General features: G+C 46.2%; 1 long non-coding RNA gene across 3 annotated transcripts in view; it reads right to left on the minus strand.

Annotated features, from left to right (window-relative positions):
* LOC122207686 overlaps nt 1–18,758 on the minus strand; it is a 740,526-nt gene that overhangs the window by 534,418 nt on the left and 187,350 nt on the right. For all 3 annotated transcript variants that reach the window (XR_006196968.1, XR_006196967.1, XR_006196969.1), the window contains one exon: nt 399–522. This is a non-coding gene — a long non-coding RNA (uncharacterized LOC122207686). The remainder of the gene's footprint in view (nt 1–398; nt 523–18,758) is intronic.

The raw sequence follows: 18,758 nt of genomic DNA on the forward strand, positions 1-18,758 counted from the left end.
AAATTTCTGTCCAAGTCCTTCCTTGCTTTCCATTTAGCTTTTGCCCTTGGTCACACAGCTCCCTTGTCTCAGGAGACTAGATAACAAGAGGGTGAATGGCAGAATGTAGACATTACAATCAGACACAGAACTCTAAAATGCTAGTGTCATATTTGAGTCTTCTCAGCAAACCCATCACCTGTGAAAGTGGCAACTGGGTGTCAGAGGAAATGGAGCAGAGATATTTCATTTGTATGGGAAATTCCAGATCATCCCAAACCCAATGGCTGAGACACATTTCTAAGAGGAACAAACAGATGGGTGCCTATGAGCATGAGGGCTTCAAACGTTCAGAAAAAGAAGATGTTTTAGCCAAACCTCCTGAGGGAATCCATCTGGTCCAGGCCAAGACAACTTACCCCATGAGGAGGCTAGATGAGGCCCGACAAAGCCTGCAGTTCTGTGGAGGCGGGCTTGTGGAAGACCGACGTTCTCATTGGCTACCGGTCTATTTGGGTCTTGATGGCGACTAATGGATCATCTCTGAGAAAGAAGAAGACACAATGCTGAGAAGGTAACCCCAAGAATCCAATCTACCTGTTACAAGTGCGCCTTAAAGGAATAACCCGCACCTGACTCAGCCGAGCTCCCACTGAATGGAGGGTTGAGAGTTGCAGGTCTCCAAGTTCAGGGCAAAAGACTGACACATTCAAGGACAACTCTCAGTGGGCATTCGATTCCCACCAGCTGTTTGGTATTATTTTTCACAGCATGGCTTTCCATGCTGCAGGTCATTAAGCCTCCAAACTCCCAAACTCCTTAGCCTTGTGAAACTTCAGCTGATAATGTAATGTGACCACGCTCTGAAATGCAACAATCTCTGGAGTGGTGCACATTTACAGGTTAAGAACAAGAGTAAGCACATCCCTCTAAGCACAGAGAAGATCAAAGAGGTGTCAGTAGTGAAGGTCTAAGATGGTATTGCTCAAACTCTTGGTCTCAGGGACCCATTTTCACAGTGACAATCTATGGAAGTCCCCAAGGAGCTTTGGTGTGTGTGAATTATGTCTATCAATACTCAAACTGATGATATTTTAAAATATTTATTAATTTCTTTAAAAGAGCAATACTAAATCCATCACATGTCAACCTAAACAACAGTTTCGATTTTAAATAACCATAGTTTTTAAGACAAAAAACAACTTAGTGAGAACAGTGGCATTGTTTAGTAACATTTTCTGCAAATGCCTTCAATGTCTGGATTAGTAAAAGACAGCTAGAATCTTACATTTACTTATACATTCAATCTGTTAGAATTTGGTTTTCAGTTGAAGTCTATGAAGCAAATCCAGATTCACGTAGGTATGTAATTAGAAAAGAGAAGAATACTTGAAATAGTCTTCTCAGATAATTGTGGGTAGCCTTCTTTGATACTACACCAAAACTCAACAAGGGGTATTTCTCAAAGATTAGCTGCAATGTAGAATCTGAAACCGTGTCAATATGTTTTTTTAATCTGTCCAATTAAAATTCATCAGTCTATCTCGCACTTTGAATGGTTTATCATGCATGATGAATCATTTGGAAAACAAAGATTCCCTGGGGTGCCTGGGTGGCTCAGTCAGCTAAGCGTCCAACTTCAGTTCAGGTCATGATCTCACGTTCAGGGGTTCAAGCCTTGCATCAGGCTCATACTGACAGCTCATAGCCTACAGCCTGCTTCAGATTCTGTGTCTCCCTCTCTCTCTGCCCCTCCCCTGTTCACACACACACACTCTCTCTCTCAAAAATAAATAATAAACATTAAAAAAAAAATACAGATTCCCTGAGGTGTGTAGATCTTTTCTAAATATTTTCACATTTCATTTATATGATACTAACAAAAAAATAAATCCCACATGTGTTAATACCACCAATCTCATACAGAATTGGGAAGCTGTCAAGCTCATAGTTGCACATACAAGTGTTCCAAAATTCTAATTTTCACTTGAAAGCTTGAATTTTAGCATTGGCAACAAGGACTGTCGGTTGTGTCTGTTGAAGCAACAGGCTCACCTTACTCATTTTCGAGAAAATGTCTGCCAAATAGCCAACTTCGCATAATTATAATTTGTCTGTCAATTATTCTTCCAAGTGATGGTATCACATGAACAAAGTGGCTAGTTGAGCTCACAACTCAAGCACGCGGTCACTCAAGTGCTTTTCCTCAAGGCAGCCACCGCACTCTTGCTAGGCTGCAGAAGTACTTTCCACATACTTTTCATTTCATCACACAAAATATTAAAAGATGTGTGGCCAAGGGTTGAGATTCTATGGAATTAATAATCTTTATTGCTTTATCAAGGACGTGCTTGAGAAAAACTGGCTCTAGTTGTCTTATTTTCTTTTTTAATGTGAGAGCAAGAGAGTGAAGAAGACAGTAGTAGCTTGTACAACCCAGCTTGTGTAACCACTGTGGTGACTCCCGCCAAGGCACCGACACTGGCATCCACCATGGCTTTTGCACCATCAGACCCAGTGTCAGTACTATGAAAAAGCCAATGTCTCAACATTAGGAAGATAGTTTTGCACTCGCAAACCTCCTGCAAGTCTTGGGGACCCACGAGGTCTCCTGGATCATGCTCAGAGGACCTCGGCAATGGTACAGCACCAGGAAGCTTAACTGACCACATCCGGGAAGTGTCAATGGACAGCTTCCCCTGGACTGAGGGAGATCAGACATTCTTTTGAGAAACCTCCCATTGGCCACAACGTGGAGATGGCTTGAAGGGAAGGCTGACAGGGTAAACGCAGGAAAACCACTTAGGAACCCATTGAATTCATCTGGATGAGAAACAATGAGGGTGTAAGTATGGCAAGGGGGTCGGAGTGGAGGGAACACTCTGGAGAGCTGTGGAACAGTCACCATGTTATGAATCCTAAATCCAGATCTCGACTCCATCACCAGGCAGGTCATTAAAGCTATAAATTACAAATTAATCTTTTAAAAAAAATAAAGGAGGAGAGTGTGGTGTGTGAATTCTTCTTCTGCTCTGTGTGTGTGTATTTGATGACTCTGGGTTTCCTCTGCAGAAGTCAATGAAACAATTAAGTCTCTGCCCATTTTTCCTCATCCTGATCTCAAACAGTGTTAAAAAGGCTTGCACTACACTTTTCACACCCAGCCCTGTTAATAATTCATGCCCTTGCCTTCTTCAGTTCTTTTTGTATTTGCTGCTTAAATCCGGTGGTTGTGTGCATGTGCTCCTTTGCTTTCTCAATGCCCCTTCCTTCCAAACATTCAAACAGCTACTTCTTTAATGCCAGGAATTGGGAGCTGGTGAAATCCTCTCTACCTGCCGCCAAAAGCCTAACAAGGGATAAAAACTGATCTCTGCTAATTTTGTCAGCTCACTTTTGTGACAAATTCTCAGCTTCGCTTGTGTAGCTTAGCCCAGAGTCCTTGTGGCTGAGCCAGAAAAGGGGACTCTGCTGCCACTCAGGGTGTGGTCTGTGGACCAGCAGCATCGGCTTCAGTGGGAAAAGGATTTCTCCACCTCAGTACTATTGACATTTGGGGCCAGAAAGTCCTGTGACAGGAGCTGTCCTGTGCACTGTGGGATATTTAGCAGCATCCCTGGCCCGCACTAAATAGCACCCTCATCCTCCAACTCTGACAACCAAAAATGTCTCCAGTCTTTGCCAAAGGTCAACTAGGGGCAAAACCGCCGAAACTGAGAACTATTGTCCAACCCTCGTCAGAAATGTAAATGCTCCAGCCGAATCCCAGAACTAATGAGTGAGCATCTGCATATTCCAAGACTCCAGGTGATTCATGGGCACATTCAAGTAGGAGAAGCACTGGGCTAGAAGTCTGGTTTCCAAACTTGGCTGCCCACTGGAATCACCTAAGCATCTCTAAGAAAACTTTGGTGTCTGGGCTCCAGCCCCAGAAATCCTGACTGCTCTGGTGTGGGTACCACCTGGCCAATGGGAATTTTAAGATCTCCCCAGGGGATTCGGATGCAGCAAAGTTTAAAAGCATTTCTTGCATGGTTTAGCCCTAATCTTCACATTTTTGAAGGTGAGAAAACCGAGGCATAGAAAAGTCCAAGAACTTCCCCATCTGATAATCAGGAGACCCAAGATTTAAACTATGAACTACAATGTGGGACAAGAGCCCTGGCCGTGCCCTACTGGCCCTCTGTAGGTCCTCTGACAGTCCTGATCATTACTTCCGCATTTCTTTGTTAACTTCCCCTCTTCCTGATTAGACGGTAAGGTCTCCAAGGACAATGATCATGTGTGGCTGGCTCACCATGCCTGGGTGTCTCTCTGGGGCTGAGAACACCCTTGTGCACAACAGACAAGCAATGCTGGAGTGAGAGAAGCGATGAACAAAATGAGCAGAGAACACAACAGAGCCAAGTCCACATGTGTGTGGTACCAAAGCCCTCTCCTCTACTGAAGGAATCAGAAGAAAATTGCAGGGGTTCTGTCTGTGGCTGAGTGCAGCTGGACGCCCCTCCTGCCTGCTCACTGGCCAGCCTTTCGGGCTTGATGGCTGGCAGCGGAGGCCAGAGTAGGCTGAGCTCCAGCAGCCACAGCATCAGCACCTCCAGAGGAGCGTCGGTCACATGGAAACAGTGATCAGTGGCACTCCCCCTCCAATCCTCTGTCCTCACGAATGGGGAGGCCAGCTATGTTTTTTCACAGGGAAAGACACCATGGTTCAGTAGTAGTGACTTGCTGTTAAGTGTTGGGGGAGCTAGAACACAGAAGGCCCTGTGATTCCAGCCCTCTCAACAACCAGGGCACAGAAGGGACTCTCTCTGGGTACCCTGGGGTCAGGGAGGCACTTCAGGTGTCAGGCCCATCTATTTTCTCCAGCCTCATTTCTCACTTTTCTCCCTCTCCCTGTCCCTCCTAACCCAACAGAACTCTCCATTCACTCCAGCCACCATGCTGACCCCCTTTCACTTTCTTGAATGTTCCACATTGTCACTCACCTCCAAGACTTTGCACGTGCTATTCTAGTGGCCTGCGATGCTCCTACAGCTCATTCTTCTCCATTCTTCAGGCCTCAGCTCGTATGTTAACTCCTACAGGAAGCCCTCGCAGACTACTCCTCACTAGGGAGACAGCTCTGTTTTACGTTCCTACACGCACTCTGACTTCTGCCACTGCCCTCACAACACTGATGGTAATTTCTTATTTGTCATCCGTACTATGTGGTAAACTTTGGGAGGCCCGTGAGCATGTTCACGTGCTTCACCTCATACTCCAACACCTAGCATAATTCCTGGCACAGAGCAAGTACTGAATAAACATTCATTCAGGGAATCAATAAGCCAAACACTGTCCATAGCACCCCAGCCAAGACTTGGGCCTGTGTACTCCCTTTCAGCCAGATCTAAGGCTAAAATTCCAATAAGGAGGTGGGGAGGGGCAGGGCGAAAGTTTGTTTCTGTTTGGATGTTTGGGAAGTCACATTATGTGTCAAGTGATCACAAAAGCGACAACTGTCAGTTTCCTGCCTCTCTGCAGGCCTCCTTCCTCATCAGCCTTCCTGGATACAACCTGAATGATGAGAGGGAAAGGAGACCGCACAGCAGCACCCAAGCTCTGGACCATGCACAAGAAGCAGGTCCATCCCAGGGCAGGGAGTCAGAGGCTGGATGAGCCACACTAAACACATGTGGCATTTACAAGGAATGTCCTACCCAACACTGGCATTTGACCAGAGCGTAAGGGTAGGGCATGTTAATGTCAATATTTGCACAGTTGAAATTTAGCAAACCAGGATGTGAATTCTCCTGAGCCGACCCTGGAACACACGGTTGCAGGCGAAGCTGTGAATTTCTGCTAGAGGCTCAGCAGCAAGCGCGAGGAGAGATCTGAGGGTTTCTGCCTCTCTCACTCCCCAGGGCCACCTCAGGCAGCTTGAGTCTGAGAAACCTTTGGGAAAATAGCCACTGTCCTCTCAAACCTTCCCTGCAGGGAACTGGGCTACTAGAGGTACTGTAGGTAGCCTGACTCTGAGGAAAGGAAGGGAGATCCAGGCAGAGGGGACAGTCCACACAATGGTGTGGAGGCCAGCACGCATGAGACATGTTCAGGGGTAGGGAAATGGACCCAATGTACAGAATGAAAGCAATGAGCCAAAGCAATAGAGCATACTGAAGAGAACGGTGAAAGGTAGTGATAATGTTCATGAAAATGGTATACCAAACACAGGTAGAGCCTCCGGTTGATGCTGTCTTCTACTATACAACAAAATCTAAATTAGGTACTTAGTCCAGCACTGCCAGCACAAGTGCTCAGCAACTGTCAGCCACACATAACATCACTTGATTCACACCAAACCCCATGACAGACTGTCATTCCCACCACGCAACAAAAGGAAAAAACAAATGAGAAGCAAAACTGAGCCTGTGTAAATTAACACACATACACACAAGTTGGCCAAGATGCCGCCCTAGTGGATGTCAGAATCAGGTTGTGCCAGAGTTTCTGAATCCAGGCCCACGGTCCTCTTCAGTTTATCACACCAGGCTGGTAAACTAGAACTCTCTACACAAAGTAGGGGAACCAGAACAGACATGGGGCACAGCAGTGTGAAGTCATGCCAGAGGTGTGCTACTGAGATTTCTCCAGTCCAGGGCTGGGAGCAGATTCGAAGTGGGGACACTGGAGGCAGGGAGAAAGGGCATCTCCCACTCTGGGAAGATGAAGGTCCCAGACAAAGGGGGTAACAGCAAGACAAGAAAGGAAGAGGTGGATTGGAGAGACTCGGGGGTAAATCCACGGCCTGTGGGAGCAAGACACAGAACATAAAAATGGGAGAACTAGCACAGCCACATACATACAGGAGACAGTTCTACAAGGGAGATAGATGGAGGTGACTGTTGAATCCCATAAGAAGTGTAATCCTTTAAGGGACATGCCTCTCCCTTCTCCTGCTCTTCCTCCCCTCCTTTGTTAGAGTAATTTATTGAGGCAAAATTCATATAGCATAAAAGTAACCATTTCAAAATAGACAGTTCAGCGGCATTTAGCACATTCACGACGTTGTGCAATCACCATCTCTATCTAGTTCCAAAATACCGCCATCACTCCAGATTAAAACCTCTAGACCCATTAAGCACTTACTCCCCATTCGCCATTCCCTCTAGCCTTGGCAGGCACTAATCTTGTGTGTCTATGGATGTGCCTATTCTGGACATTTCACACAAATGGGATCATACTATCTGTGGTCTTCTGTGACTGGCTTCTTTCACTTAGTGTTTTGTTCTCAAGGTTCATCCACACCACAGAATGATCTGTGTAATTGCCCCCCACTGAGGCTTGTCCCACCTCACATCACCCCTCACAACATTCTCAGAGCCCACAACAGCCCATTACTGGTGGAGCTCTTCCTTCAGGGCACTGTTTATGGCAAATAATTGTACAAGTCCTTCCAAGTGGAGGGAAAAAATTGACGGTAAATGTGGGATGAGCACTCACTTCCAATATCTATCTCATCTCTAGATGTGGTCCCTGTACCCTGACATAGCAAACAGGAAGACAGGATTCCCGGGGGGAGTACATCTCAGGGTACATGTTGTTCTTTATTTCTCAATGCTCCCAGCATCATCATAGACAAAGGGTACAGAGGGTGAGTAGCTAGATCTCACTGCATCCTAACTTTGTCCTGATGCATAACTGTCAAGACCTCACATTTCAAAGGCAATGGTTGTTTCAAAGGCCAACAATAAGGTCTTGCTCTTTGACTTGCTCTGTGAGCCCCACAGGGTTTTAGATTTTTTTTTTCAATTTTTGCATTTAGATCTTTTTAAAGCCAGCACTGCACAAAGCACAAGCGTATGAGTGAATTCCCCTGATGAGAGCTCTGCATGCTGCCAGGGATGAGCCTAAGAGGGGCTGATTGGACAATATCTGCGTGGGACCCAGCAGGTCATGGTCAAGTGCGGACTGCAACTGCCAGGGGCGTATCCAGAGCAGAGTTGGGTGGACGGAGAGGCAGAGCAAGCGGGAAAGGCAGGCATCTGAAACTCCATGCTCTCCTCTCCACCTCCCTCCTAGTTCAATCTCACCATCCCACCCGTGGGCCGTGACCACAAAGGTTCCCCCACTGCCAGTCTTAAGCTTTCTGTACCCCTCCACAGCACAGCCAGAGCCATCATCCCCAAGGGGGGACTGAGAGCTTTGCTGTCATCTTCACAATCCTTCAGTGGCTCTCAAGCCACTACAGCAAGGTTCATCCTACGTCTAGACACCCAGAGGCCCTCGGCACTCTCTAAACTAGGGGCCAGCCAATGTTTTCCGTAAAGGGCCCAAAGGTATATTTGAGGCTTTGCAGGCCCATCATACTCCCCGTCACAACCATACAACTCCGCCCTCGGGCAAGAAAGCAGCCAGTGACGGTAGGCAAATGAATGACCGTGGTTGTGCTCTAATAAAGCTTTATTTACAAACATGCCACGGGCCACATTTATCCAATGGGATGTAGTCTTGTCACTCTTGCTCTAACCTTCGAAGATATATGCAAAATGATGTGCAGCCGGGCCTTTCTGTGGGGAGCAGGTCGATAGCTTTGGGCAGACAGTGAAGAGGGTGGATGAACCTCCAAATGCAAATACTCTACGATGGTCTCACCCCAAGCCTCTGACTGTTCACTGGCCTTGCTGTGAACGTGCTGGCTATAGAATATACCAAGCTCTCTCCCCACCTATCTTCACGCATGCACAGCCTGACTGCCTGCTCCTGGCCAGCATATCTCTTCATTCAGTAAATACTCCAGTACCCACTGTGTGCAAGGCGCTGTATAGTTTTTGCATTCATGAAATCTACTGCCTAACAGGGGAAAACAGTTATAAGAAAATGAAGGAGATAAAGAAATTACACACCTCGTAACTAACAACTGCACTCAATTGTGCTAAGTACAGCGACAGGAAAGGAAAGAGGACCACGGCGGTCAGGTGGCCAACCATCGCAGTGGGTTTCCAGGAGATGGACCTTGCAGTGCTAAAACCAGGAGGTCCTGGTTGAACAGGCAATGTCATCCTAATGAGGGTGCACTTGGGAGGCTCTAATCAGAGTGGGGGCTCAGGGAGGCACCATGGAGGATGTGGCATCGCAGTGAGATATCCCACTGTGTGACCATTGTCCCCTTCCTTCTAGAATCCTCCCAGCTTGCCATCATGCTGTTCCACCCTTTTCGTATTCCTTCCCCCACCCGCCCCCACAGCCCCCTCTACACTCCTTTTGTAGAGGCAGGGTCTCTCAGCAAATCAAACTCTTTCTCCACCAAAAGACAGAGTAAGACTTCCTCTTCGCATCAATATTTTTGCCCAACCATGTTTAAGTTGTATTTTTGAAGAGTTTTCTTTCATTTTTGAGGATTTGATTTTCTTCTCATAAGTGTGCGTGTGTGTGTGTGTGTGTGTGTGTGTGTGTGTATAAAGCATATGACAGAGGAAAGCTGGACAGTATATGAAAGTGTGATATAGCAGGGAGAAAATAAAACAGACTCCACTCCATTTCACTGGCAGTCCCTAAGACGCTCTCCTACATCCTCCAGTCCGACCTTCCTGTATTGACCGCGATCACGTACATATTGTGCCTCTTGCTGCAGTAAACTTCTTTACGCAGAAATCTTACAAGTTTTTGTAACTGTGGCAGTAAAGAATTTTTTTTTTCCGAAAGGCAACTACCTAAGTTCCATGAAAGTACTTCACTGAAGAAGTGTCATTCCTCTTTGTGGAAAGCTAGCAGTTCCTGGTGGGGTGCAGAAGGACAGGGGACAACAGATGTCTAGCCAGGAGTAATGGCCAAGCCGATCGATAATGCTGTCCTCATTGGCACTATGCTCATTTGCGCTGGAATTACAGGTTCTAGAATATTAACGGCAGAGGAGTCCTTTAATAATTATAGTTTCCCAACCCTAAACTGAATCAAATAACCTGGCAAGGGGTTATTTTAGGTACTGATGGAGCCACGTGGAAGTGACATTTTTGTAGCACAAATACCATCGAGTATTGCGGTGGCACAGAGTTCAACCTAACCCAGCCCTGTGTTGCTAAGTTTTAAAAACTCTTTCTTTGGAGTGTACGTGTAGTAAATTAGCTTTCTTGAAAGAAAGCTCGTGGACAGGTGTTAAACGTCTGAGCTCCGATCTGGGCTCTACTCCTTATGAGGCAGAGTGTCAGTCAGTTATTGACCTCTCCCAGCCTCAGTTTCCCCGATAGTAAAACAAGGATGTCAGCAACTACATCGTGGAGTTACCCAGAGGATGATGTGAGAATGTGCAGGGTCCAGGAAACGGTATGTCTCCAAAGGAGCTCACCTAATGGACTCCTGCTGAGAGCCCTCAGTCACAGGATGGCACCGTCAGGATAACAGATCACAACTCTTACCACCCCGTCACCCTGTTCAGGAACGCGGTAAATGGTCTAAACGGACTTGCATCTGGAGCTGACAGAGCCTGAGACCCAAGTGTTGAAGTGGCTTCCACGTCAAGACAGTGGGTACCTCTGTTTGCAGGTGAGCTCTGCCTTGCCTCTATGTTCACATGTGGTCCCCAGATTCCAAAGACACTGACACCAAGCCCAAGATTCGGGTTTGCAGTCATATAACCCAGTGGATATGAATCTACGGCAGAGGGAAGAGAATGTTCTACAGCAACAGGAATTAGCACTCTTGGACCTTGAGAAGCCACACATCCATGCTGATCCAAGAGATCTGAGGCCCACATACTCGGTGTTCCTATTTTTAAAACGAAGCTTTGGTTTACAGCAGAAAAGTCACTAAGGATCCTCTCTGGGAGTCTCAGGACATGTACAGAGACACGTGGAAGGACGTGTCCCACCAAGTTGTATTAAAAATAGATATAGAAAGTTCAAATGCTCTCTATCAGCATTAGCACTTACTTCTAAATGGGCGACTCCTTCTCTCCTGACATAATAGACATGTTTCTGCTGCCTCAGCCTTTTGGGAAAGCAAGCATCCCAGAAGCCCCTGTGCACATCTTATTGTGAATCAGGCGTAAAAATCAGATGGTACTCTCCTTCCCGCCTCCTGAAAACCTGCTGATTTATGGAAGCTGGGAGATATTGCATTGCAAGGTCGAAAATCAGTACTTTCCCTTTCTTCTGTTGCCCATAACACTTTGCAGAACTCACAGAAAGGTCCTGGCACTAGAAATGGGAAAATAAATAGCTCTGAGAGGGTGTTTGAGGAAAAAAAAAAAAACAAAACTAGCCATTTTCTCAACTGTGAAGATAACAGAAGAGCTGAGAATAAGAAAGGCAGAAAGTAAGAGAACAAATAATAGTAAAGCCTACCCACCTATTTTGTTATGTGGTCGTGGGCAAGTAAAGCAGGCATACTAGGACTGAAGGAAAGTTGCTAGATAATTGCTAATATTCATAATCTCTTTCTTCCTTAGCAAATGCCACTTTACTATTTTCCCAGACTCCTTTGAAGCTAGGTGTAGACATACAACAATGAGCTATAAGTAGAAGTATGGCAGGAAACTTCCAAAAAAGTCCTTGAAGAAGAAGAAGACCTTCCACTCCTACTTTCTTGTGGCCCGGAATAGAATATAATGGCTGGAGCCTGAGAAGCCATTTTGGACCATGAGACAACATGCTAAAACTAGCAGAGCAGCAAGGCAGAAGGGACCCACCCTTGTCCCTTAATGATTTCATGAAGCTGCCATGCCAGCCTTGGATTGCCCAGCTCCAGTTATCCTTTCACTTGTGAGACTCAACCTTGTGTATTTAAACCACTACAGGAGACTTTCCAGTAAGTGAAGCCAAATTTTATCATAATGAGTCAAGTACCAACTTCATAGGTTTTCTGTGAGACCTACAAAAGCCAAGGTGAGTGCAAAGTGCCTGGAAGGAATACACGATTATCCCTCTCATGAAAGAGGTGATGAGGATTAAGGAATATACTTGTTGGGGATTAAGGAGTCTATTTGTTGTGAGGAGCACTGGGTGATGTAAGGAAATGATGAATCACTATATTGTACACCTGAAACTAATAGAACACTGTATGTGAATCAACTGGAATTAAAATAAAAACTTTAAGAAACAAAGATTCTCTCTCCCTCTCTCTCTCTCTCTCTCACACACATACGCCATACTTCAAGATGAAGGTGTCATCAAAAGTTCATTGGAAGGATATGAGTAAAATATAGAATTTTGTCTTAACCTGGACAAAGACTCAGAGAACAGAGATTATTAATACACAATGGAAGAGTTGGATCATGTTAACCTAAAATTATTTTGACTAGGCTGTGTTTTAAATTTTGATCTGTAAACTCTTAGAATTGTAAACGGTATAGAATCACATATAAGACTTCTCCACTGATGTCTAAAAACCAAGACTAAAACAAAACTCTTGATTTTTTTTTTTTAACATTTATTTTTGAGAGACACAGAGAGAGACAGAGCACAAAGCAGGGGAGGGACAGAGAGAGAGGAAGACACAGAATCCGAAGCAGGCTCCAGGCTCTGAGCTGTCAGCCCTGCGTTGGCAGGGCTTGAACCCACAAACTGTGAGATCATGACCTGACCCGAAGTCAGACACTTAACCTACTGAGCCACCCGGGCGCCCCCTCTCGGTTCATTTTTTAAGCCAACTTCTCCCCCAGTCATCTGTATCTCAGAAAATGGCACCGCCCTGGCATTCTCCCCCCGCCCCCGCCCCCCAGGGGACTTACTCCTATTCCCTCTTTTTCCCTCCTGTCATCTAATCCATCAGCAAACGCTGTGGGATTACCTGCAAGGCCTCTCCCAAATCCATTCACTGCCCCCCTCCGCACCTCCCACCGCCTAATGCCAGACACAGTGATCCCCAACTGCGGCCACAGCTCCTTTGCTGGTACAGTTGCTTCTGGTCTTCGCTCTCCTAAAGAAGCCAGAACGATCTTTTAAAAACATGAGCATCCGAGCATGTGATGAGTCTGATGTGAACCATCTAGTGGTTTCCCCACACAATTCGGTATAAACTCTGCATACCTCACCAACACCTCCTTCTGCCTTCCTCCCTCTTGGCTCTTCATCTCCAGCAACGTGCCTTGATTTATACGTTCTTGAAACTGCATTGAGTTTATTCCCACCTTGGGACTTTGACGTCCGTACTTCCCCTTTCCTTACAAGCTCCTCTCTCACATCTTGGCCTGGCGTCATCCTCAACATTCAGCTCTCAGCTGTCATCTTCTCGGGATGCCCTCCCCGACCACCCCGTCTGAAGATCGCCTGCAACCGGTGTCTGTCACTTCCCTGGGTTTTAGCATCACCAAAACTCATGTGCATACCTGAGGTATGGGGATTTGTTTGTTTGAAACCCCACCTAGACCGCAGCTCCAGAGGAGAAGGGACCGTCTAGGTTGTGGTCATGGCCACAACCGCTGTGCTCAGCACATAGTAAGTGCTCAATAATTTCTTCGTAAATGAGTTGATAGGCCATGCCAATCAAAATATTAAAATCAGCTGGGTCGATTCAACTACTGAAGTAATATTAACATTAAATTCAAAGTGAACCCAAACAAAATTCTAACATTAATCCAGCAAGTATTCCAGACGTTAATGGACTCCTCACCACCCCTGCCACCCCGCCCTTCATCCCATCTCGCCAGCCAAAGGCTTGCCGTGGGAGAAAGTGTTCAGTTCTGTGGCTAAACAAGCTAAGAAGGGGCTAAACTGCTTATCAATAGTAGGTGGGGGGTTAAAGAGTAATAAACACATTCCTTCTCTTTCCATTGGCAAATGATAAGGGTTGTTAAGAGATTACTGAACTGCTTTAAGCATCTCCAGTGGATGGGCAACACTTTTGTCTAATTAAGCAAGTCCTAGAGATACAAACCAGCCAAGGGAAGATCGTCATTTCTAACGTTAGGCAGCCAGAACGGAGCTAAGCATTTTCCTACCTTTTATGGCGTCTGACTATGAACACACCGAGTGCAGTCAGCACCACACCTGTAGGGTATACCCCACCCACATGCACACACCCCAGTTCGGGAGTTTTCTAAGCATGAAAAATAACAGTAGATCAGAGACTCAAAGCTTGGCAAGGTAGAATGATCAAAGTGTGGTGATGCTTTTGTGGAATAGGAAACATGCAAGTTACATAGCCATGGAGTCAATAAACCTTTCCATTGTCTTCACTGAATCAAAAGATCTCATGCTAGTTTTCTTACTGGCAACTCACTGCTTATCAATTATTTTAAACAGTGCTTCAGACAAAGCAAAGATGGCAGTGTTTTAGTAACTGAGATGTCATTTGTTGAAGAGCCAGAGAGATCTGGGTTCAAATCTCACTGAGCTTTAGGTAAATTATCCAAACTCCCGGACCCTCAATGTTCTCACCGTGTCAACGGGGATGGGAAACGACCAACTTAACTGGTCGCAGAAAGCATGAAAGTAGGATATTGCCAGGCACAAAGCACTCTGCCGTGAGCAAGTTCATGGCAAGTGCTGCTTCCCTTTCATTCATCCCCATCTGTATTATCGTTGAAACCTGAACGCAGCCTTTGTCAGCAATGGCAATCACTGAGTCTGAACATTTCTTCAGGTGTCAGGTTCACTTCAAGTGTTCCTGCTTCTTCACATAGATTTTAACTTGAGCTGTCGTTCTCCCTTAAAATAAAGTAGGTCTGAGCACGACCCCTGAGAGCTGGGTGATCTGGGTCCTTCCTGTGTCTTCTCTGATTCCCACGACAATCCCCATCAACACCGCAAACTCAACATCCTCCCTGACGCTCCGTGAACGCTCCGATGCTGCCCTAGTCTTTGCACCTCTGGCTCCTTCCCATTCGCCAGGCTTCTGGTCACCAGCTCACCAGAGCTCACCTGACGACTGCTGTATGCCAAGAGTCTCCCTTCTCTCCCTCCCGCGATCCTGCTTATTTTCAGCAGGACACTTCGGTACAACTATTCATTCTATGTCTGCTTGCCTATCTCATCTGTCTGCTCCCCCAGGGTCTATGCTCCTCCAGTCAGAGGGCTTACCTAGTTCCCAGCTGCCTGCTCTGAACAGGCTCAAGACAGGTGTTTACTGAATAAGCAAGCAAACAAATTTGTCGGTACAATGATCATTTTGATTTGGATTCCCCCAAAGGACAAGACAGGATTTGGGTGCAAGTGGTCTACTTGGGCAGTAACTTCAAGGAAGTGGGAGAGTGACACACAGAAGGGACACAAACTGGGGAAAGGATGGATTTTCATGCCTGTGACCATTATGGGCAACTGGGGCTCCCACCAGGGAACACTAGGCACAGAGAACAATAGCCATGTGGCCACCCACACTCCACCCTGAGAGAAGTATGTCTCCACCTCCCACCAAAGCACATGAGTTATTCATTGAGGGCTATGATTTCCAGAACACTTCCAGCTTCCTTCCAAACAGGCAGACTGGGCTTCCCAGGGCAGTGAAAGCACTCAAAACAATCACAGGGGCTGCAGGTGGAAATTAGGCAGGGTGTGCTCCAAAGTGCCACATTCCAAGGACATATACGGCAGGGACCTTTACTGTTGAAACAAAACTCAGGGCACACAGTCCGGCATTGAAAATCAAGGCCACTCCCTCAAGTCTAAGAACCTTGCTGCAAACACACACAACGCGGGGCATACACGTGATACAACAGCAAAAAGCTAACTTTTCTGCTTCCTTCCCCAATGACATCTTGAACAAAGCCTGACCAAATTGAATAAAGCCACTGTGGTCACCACTAACGAGGGAGAGGCACAGCGATGTCTGGTTAAATGATGCTCCAGGAATATCCATTCAAACATACTGGGGCACCACAACATGGTCTGCAGAAAGGTTCTGTCTGGGGATCCAACATGATTCCGAAATAACCAATATCACCCTAACAAGGTTTATGCTGCAAATTACTCTGTGCAAAATGCTATTAAAAGTCAGTGATGAGTGAAAATAGCCTTCAAAATTCCACGACAACATTCAAACCCTAGATTGAGTTTCTCCTCTCCAGCCTCATTCAAATAATTATCTTCCCTGGATTAAATGATATTTTTTAATTTGATCGCATCCCATAGCCATACGTTTATTTTATTTGGATGAGGGAGAAAGGTATCTTAATTTCTCATAATAAGAGCTCTCACGAAAGGCGGAACTTCAGTGACTGGGCAGTAATCAAAACTGAATTCTATACAAGAGGTAAATTATATTGCCTTCGAAATTCATTTGCAAATGGTCACAATATTAATAAAATGAAGGCGAGACTGTGATTTCCCTTTTGCAAAAGTCTAGGTCCTCACTAACCAAAAGCAAACTCGCTGAGGAGCACACAGCAGCTGTAGGTCACGTGCCACAAAGCCTGAGGCTGGCCCCAGATGTGCAGTGCACAGGGCAGACACTGCAGCACGGCAAAGTGAAGGAAATGGCCTGATTCTTGTCTTCCTCCTTGTGCTCTGGGGCTGCCCTGGGAGATGCCAGGATCTGGCCCCAGAAACCAGAATGAAGACAGACCTCGTGCAGGACACAGTTCTGCACTATTGCGAGCCCTCTGGCCCCTCCGTGAGGAAGGCCTTCGAGGACGATCCCACCCCCCAATAAATTGCCTGATTTTATTCTCAACGCCTGCAGCTCAGGTTTCCCTTTGAAACCCGCTCCGGTTGTTGATGGCCGAGTCTCCTACCAGACTGAACTGCTTGAAGGCAAGGACCTGGCGGGGGCGTGCTAGTTTCCTGTAGCTGCCGTAACAAATTACCACTCGCTTGGTGTCTTAAAGCAACACAAAACCATCCTCTTGCAGTGGTGGAGGTCAGAGGAGAACCCGTTTCCTTGTCTTTTGCACCTTGAGAGGTAGCCTGCTCTCCCTGGCCCGTGGGCCCCATCACTCCAACCTCTGCTTCAGTCTCCCGTCTCTTCCTCTTTGACCTTCTTGCCTCCCTCTTGTAAGTACCCTTGTCTGTAGGATAATCCCGAGCCATCTTCTCATTTCAAGATCCTTAATCACATCGGCAAGGTCCCTTCTGCCACGGAAGGTAGCTGAGTGACAGTTCTGGGAACTGGGATGAGGACGTCTTTGCAGGGGCGGTACTCTGCCCACCCCAGTGGTAATCACCCCTGTGTCTTAGGCGCCAAGAAAAGCCAATTCCAGGTAACATGAAGTTACAGTGAAATGGCAACAAAGGGAGGGAATTCAGGGTTTGTGCTTTGAGTGTGAAATCAGGCCGGCTTGGCCACGAATCCTGGCTCTGCTGTGTTAGCCAGGCCAGCTTCCTGAACCTCTCTGAACATTAGCTTGTTTGCCTGCGTAATACTTAACTGGGACCCACCTCAAGTGGCTACGATAAATTAGGTAATGCCTGTTGAGAGTTTTACCAGTGCCAGCTCAGTAAGCTCTCACTGAGACAGGGAAACCAGGGCTCAGCAAATGTTTTCTGTCAAGAGCCAAACGGTACATATTTTCAGCTTTTGAAGTTTGAAGGCCAAATGGTCTCTGTCACCATCCTGCCTTCAGAGCACAGAAAAACATATAGGTGATACATGAATGAAGGAGGGAGACTGCGTCCCAATAAAACTTTACTCATGGACAGTTCAAATTTGAACTTCACTAGTTTTTCATACATGTCACGAAATATTTTTCTTTCCCCAACCACTTAAAAATGTAAAAGCATTCCTAGCTCATGGGTCATTAAAAAAAAAAAAAAAAAAAAAAAAAAGCAGGTAACAGAATGGATTTGACCTATAGGTTATTAAACCTTGAATTAGATGATCTCCAAATTCCCTTTCTTCTAAGTAGCTGATGCAGTTAACCATAAAGTAACATTGAGGTGGGGGGTGGGGAAGGGCTGAGACTGCAAACCCAAGTTCAAATCCAAATTTCACTCTGATGGCTGGTTACCTCCAGTAGCTGATTTAACTTCTCTCAGTATGTTTTCTCATTCAAACAAGAAAGACAAACCTCTACCAAAATTCTGAAGACCGACGTAAGCAAATCTTACAGCACAGTGTCCAACTTGGTCTCTGTCACATAGTAGGTGCCCACTAAATACTAGTTTTCATCCACTTGGAGGAAGGATGCTTCCTCATTGGAAGGATCTGGCTCCAAACCGATCTGCTTTTTAAAAGGCAATTTCCAATAACAAGATGGAAATGCCAGAGACAGTATTCTCCCCTCTTAATAGCATGTCAGGCCCAGTGATTTACCCTAAAGTCGTGATGAATAAGGAACAGCAGTGACTCTACATGGTTTTGTACACTGCGCTCGCCTGACCCATACTGGGCTTCACAGGGGGACAGGACACACGTTGCTGAATCCTTCCGACGCCTCCCTTCTGACTGGAGGCTGAGGTTCAGAGACAAGTCCTTGGGCTGAGTCCAAGGTTCACTGCAGCTGAATTGAGGGTTAGGAATCTCTCAAGTCCGTGAGAGAAAAAGCAGGAAGAAGGCAACGAGTCCAACCTTGTGCACCCTACCCAATCTCCCCCCATCCCCCATCCCCACACAGCCAAACCCTCTCCCGGCCACATCCACTGGCGCGAACGGAAGCACGCGGTGATAAAGCACCAGCTAAGCGCTTACATCATTTTACAATCAAACATCTCCAAATCTGTTTATCTGATCAGCCCCAAATTCTGTCAGAGCGTTGACATGTGCATTTCTAAATAATTTCAGGATGTCAACCTGAATAGACCCGCAGAATCGGAGAGTTAATTATCTTTGACAACTTTGCCAGCTAATTTCCTATTTATATGTACCAAACCGGGGGCCTCTCTCATCCCCTCTTGTCACAAAGGATTTATCAATCAAATCAAGGCCTA

This window comes from Panthera leo, chromosome E2 (assembly GCF_018350215.1).
Source record: "Panthera leo isolate Ple1 chromosome E2, P.leo_Ple1_pat1.1, whole genome shotgun sequence".
NCBI lineage: Eukaryota > Metazoa > Chordata > Mammalia > Carnivora > Felidae > Panthera > Panthera leo.